This window comes from Leucopleurus acutus (assembly GCF_964270905.1).
Source record: "Leucopleurus acutus genome assembly, chromosome: X".
NCBI lineage: Eukaryota > Metazoa > Chordata > Mammalia > Artiodactyla > Delphinidae > Leucopleurus > Leucopleurus acutus.
Genome location: NC_139148.1, coordinates 76,264,375 through 76,269,590, shown reverse-complemented (window position 1 = coordinate 76,269,590; position 5,216 = coordinate 76,264,375). Strand labels below are relative to the sequence as shown.

General features: G+C 43.6%; 1 pseudogene across 1 annotated transcript; it reads left to right on the top strand.

Moving 5' to 3' along the window:
• The first annotated feature begins 1,903 nt into the window (after positions 1 to 1,903).
• LOC309977838 (ubiquitin-conjugating enzyme E2 D2-like) lies at positions 1,904 to 2,359 on the top strand (annotated as a pseudogene). Its single transcript has one exon. The product of its transcript is annotated as a ubiquitin-conjugating enzyme E2 D2-like (transcript).
• The last annotated feature ends 2,857 nt before the right edge of the window (positions 2,360 to 5,216 follow it).

The window sequence follows — 5,216 nt, the reverse complement described above, 5'->3', positions numbered from 1 at the left end:
TACATTTACAGATAAATATGTAGATACATCTTAATCTACACTCAGAATCAACTAATCCATACAACATGGCCTTGTATTTCTTTCTTAGTTTCTTGGAAATGTAATCATTGTCAACAAAAGACTTGTCAGTTTCTCATCTTTTCAAAGAGGATTGGAGAATACAAACTTCCTGTGGGTGAGATAAGTTCATTCATCTTACAAAAAGCAATAGAGAATGCATCCTAATGTAACACACATCATAAAGTATTTAAACAACTTTACTGCAGCATTCAAAATACAAATATGAGCAGTCATTCTTTTCCCTTTTTCCTCCTCCTCGCTCCCATATTATCTGGGTTTACTGAAGTTACAGTTTTAAGACTGGGAAGTGTGACTAGGGAAAGGTGTGTTCCCCGCCACCCCCCCACCCACCCCCCACCCCCGGCAATTCTTCAAATGTGTCAGTATCATAAAAGACAGAAAGGCTGTAGCAATGTTCCAGACTCAAGGAGACTAAATAGAGACAACAGCTAAATGCAATATACTTGGATCCTAGGTTGGATTCTGTACTGGAGGGGTTTAAAAATAAGTTTTAAGGACACTACATGTCAATTGACATAACTGGAATATGGATATTAAAGTCTTTTATAGATGTTAAATTTAATGATTATATATACCAGATAGAGTACTGGTTTCCTTCCTTCCTCCTTTTCCTGTCAGAAGTTTTTCAAAAATTAAAGAAGTTTTAGCCCCACAATGAATTTTTGAAGGCTTTATTTCTTCATAAAAAATGAATTTACCAAAACGTTATGAAACATTACTTTAAAAAGTTAATGGAGTAATCTGTAAAAATGTTGAGTAGCTATGTTGTACACATGAAACTAGCATGATGTTGTAAATCAACTAAACTTCAATTTTAAAAAAAGTTATAAAAGTATTGTAACGATGTTAAATTTGCTAAAGTTGATCATATAAAAGAATGTCTCTCTTAGGAAATACACAAAGAAGTATCTGTAAGTAAAGGCCAGGATGTATGTAACTCACTCAGAAGTGTATGTGTATATGTGTGTGTGTGTGTGTGTGCATACATATATATATGAGAGAGAGAGACAGAGACAGAGATAGAGACAGAAAGACAGAGAATTAATTAATATAAAGCTGATGGGGTAAAATGTTAAGGGATGCTGAATCTGTGTTATTGATTGTGTTATCTGTATTACTGTTGGAGAGGAATTCCTTGAACCGCTCTTATTTATTCAGGTAACTCTCATTGGTGGACAGTGGGTGTGGCTCAACTTGCCAGCCCAGAGCCCCGGCGCTGGGTGAGCCCCGGCCCCTCCACCCCCCAATCCCTCCCCAGACCCCTGTACCCCCAATCCCCCTCCATGCCTCCGCCCCCTTCCACGCCCCCCTACCTGGTCCCTTCCTCCTTCACTTCCCCGCCCCTCCCCCCTCTAACGTAAACCCTGCCCACCCCACCCCACCCACCTCACTCCCTGAGGCACCCGCCCTGGGAGACGCCACGCAGCCTCATCAGCGTGGCCCCTGTGACCTCACTGAGCAGGTCCCCGCCAGGCGGCGGCACTAGCAATGTCTCCAGGCGGCTGTGTCTTGGGGCGGCGCGGCCTCCGGGCTGCGTGGCCTCCAGCTCAGGAGAGCGCCGAGGAGGAAGCGGTGGCCACGAGCTACTAGCGTCCAGTGGCGCATCAGGTATGGTGGAGCGCCCGACTCCCTCCTCAGTCCCATTCTCCCACTCTCCGCCACCACCCGCCTCCCACGACGCCCCCCTCGACGCTGCAGCCGGCCTTCAGTCCACCCATCTACCTGCGCCGTCTGTCACCATTCCTCCCACCCCATGATCACCACCATCGCCTTCTACCTGTCGCCAGGCCCAGCGCCAAGGATTGGCCACGTGTCACAGATGATGGCCTTAAAGTGCATCCACAAGGAGCTCCTCGACCTGTCCCGCGACCCCCACCCCCACCCCCCCGCCCAGAGCTCAGCAGGGCTAGTGGGGGATGACATGTTCCACTGGCATGCGACCATAATGGGGCCCAATGACAGCCCCTACCAGGGAGGAGTCTTCTTCCTAAAGGTCCAGTTTCCCTCCAGTTACCCATTCAAACCACCCAAGATCGCATTCACCACCCGAATTTACCATCCAAACATTAAAAGAAACAGAAACATCTGCCTGGACATCCTTAGATCTGAGTGATCACCAGCACTGACAATTTCCAAAGTATTGTTATCCACTTACTCCCTGTTGTGCGACACCAACGCAGATGATTCTTTGGTTCCAGAAATTGCTAAGATCTACACAAAGGATAGGAGGAAGTATGACAGAATTGCTCGGGAATGGACTAATAAATACGCCATGTAATTTAAAAATAAATGATAATCCCATCACCTTATTAAAGCTGGCAGTTTAATTGGTTATCTTTTGTCAGCTTTCTATGAAAGGAGGGCTCCCCATCCTCTGGGCATATGTGGTAACACCTCCTATGTATCAGGGTGTGTGGAGGTGGTGGAGCAAGTCTGCAGGTGGAAACAAGGGTGGAGGAGGGATTGGTGAGTGGGGGTAAGGTTGGGGGTTTGGGTGAGTGTGAGACCAGTTTTAACTAAGTTTTCATTATTGATTTAGCATTAGGAAAGCAAGAACAAGGAGGTGGTGGCTTTAGGATAAGGAGAGCAGTTCCACCAACCAGAGAGATAATTTTTAATGTGAGTCTTTTAGAACTGACAACAGTGAGGACAAACAATGAAGATTACAAAGCTAGTCAGGTGTCCACTTTATTCTGAAGAAACTTTGGTTGTTGATTTTGAACAAGATTAGTATTAACCAATATCCTTGTAACTGGGCAAGACCCACGCTCCAGGTCCTCTGCCTGCCTCTTGTCTGCAGAAAAGCCATAGTTTCTCAGGGCTCCCCTGAGTCACAAAAGCCTGACTCAAGAATTAATGATTGAAAGGATGTGACCATGTAGTGACAAAAGTAGCAGTTGGGCCAGGTGAACTGGTAACAATTTAAACAGTAAATCAGCCATGACAGTCATGGAATCCTTAGTTCCTCCCTGAAATACATAGATAACAGTATCTGAGGCAGACACTGAGTTGATTTACAGATGCTAAACCCCCACCAAATGGAGGAAGTTAACTACTTGATGACCATGAGCATGTAGACGCAGACCTAATGGAGCCTGAGGATTGATGTTAACCTCTGTGACACCACCCTGTTACCTCACCATCAACAAATCAGACAATTGTGTGCTGATCATACATCCTGCGACTCCCCTCCTTCATCTTGCTTTTAAAAATGCTTCCCTGAAACCTACTGGGGAGATCAGGTTTTTTGAGCATTAGCTACCCTAGACCCCTTGTCTGGAGCCTTAAAATAAAGGCTGCACTTTCCTTCTCTGCAACCCGGTGTCAGTAGACTGGCTTTACTGCAAGCAGGAGAACAGCCCCAAGTTTGGTTCGGTAACATCCTCTATTTTGAGGTCCATATTTAACTGGCAAAATTAAATGGATTTGGAGTTGTTACAAAATAAAATGATGAGTTTTATTCCCAGTCTTCTCCACCTCCCACTCCTTCAATCCCTATCTTTGTTGTCACTCTGCCTCTCTCCCACTCTGGATTGTAGGCTGCTTCTCAGGACATACCTATTAGCACTCATTTGTCTTATGGTTTCTCAAGAACTGTGTATGGTCTAAGATTTTACCCAGCTTACAGGCCTACATGTGAGCCAATGGAGGCTGGCAGAATGACACAGACTCTTGGGTTAGAGACAGGATTTAGGGCCCAGCAGGCAGCATGAGCTTCACATGACATTAGTTCCCCTTGCCCCACAACACTCAACAGGGAGATGTGGAGCAGACCAGGAGGGTGCTGCACCTACAGTGGGTTTGTATAACAGCCAAGTTACCCCAAGCTAAGGAAACCCCCAATCTTAGAAAGGGAAATTCTACCAAACCTGACCAACTTTTGCCCCAGAAGGAAATGCAATCTTTATTAACCTGCTCAGGAAACAAATCCATCCTCCACCCTGGAAGGCCCTCTATCTTCCAAGGCTGTTTGCTATACAAATGTCCTTGAAAGAGTAGTCTAGGACAAATACTGTCACAAGATGTGTAGAAACACCACGGAGAATTGCACCCCAGCAGTCTTAACTGCTTGGATGTATCTGATTGTAAAGGTAAAAATTAATTTTATGAAAATACTTGTGTGTGCTGGAAAAGATCCAATTTTCCCTTTAGAACTTGTACATTCAGGAATGTCTAACCAGTGAAATAAGCAGATTACTTAAAACCTTTAAAAAATACTATAATCTACTCTTTTTAATGGCAGAGAGGGATTAAAATTTTAAGTAAAAACATGAAAATATTAATGGCTTAACATTTAAAAAATATTTATCAAAATAAGTCAAAAATATTTATCAAAAGTACTAACACCTCAAATATAAAATTTCCTTTTATCTATACATTCAGGCAGTGATGCCAAATAGGAATGTTCTATATCTGTACTATCCAATATAGTAGACACTAGCCGCTGTAGCTATTGACCACTTGAAGTTTAGTGTGATCAGGCAACTGGATTTTTATTCAATTTTCATTAATTTTAAATTAAAATATTAAATTAATTATATTGGAATAGCCATGTACAGCCAGTCACTACTGTATCATGAAAGAAATTGAGGATTTGGTGACATGGGGACATTTTTTCTTTTATCTTTTCTTCCCTAATTATTGATTTAAATTTTTTATGATCAGAGATAGTGTGGAGAAAGAATGGGAGCTCGGAGCAAAAACCTGTGTTCTTATCCAGGCTCCACCAATATCTAATTGTGTGACAATATCTAATTGTGTGACTCTAAATATGTTACCTAACCCCTATGAACCTTAGTTTCTTTTTATTTTAATTTTATTTTTAGTTTTTGGCGGTACACGGGCTCCTCACTGTTGTGGCCTCTCCTGCCACAGAGCACAGGCTCCAGATGCACAGGCCCAGCAGCCATGGCCCACGGGCCCAGCCACTCCGCGGCATGTGGAATCTTCCCGGACCGGGACACGAACCCGTGTTCCCTGCATCGGCAGGCGGACTCCCAACAGTGGTTGGGAGCCACCAGGGAGGCTCGAACCTTAGTTTCTTCAAATACTAAATAGGAATATTGTCTATAACACTTCCTAGTTTTAAGAATAAGATGATATGTGAAAAACACTTAACCTGTACCGTTGAATAC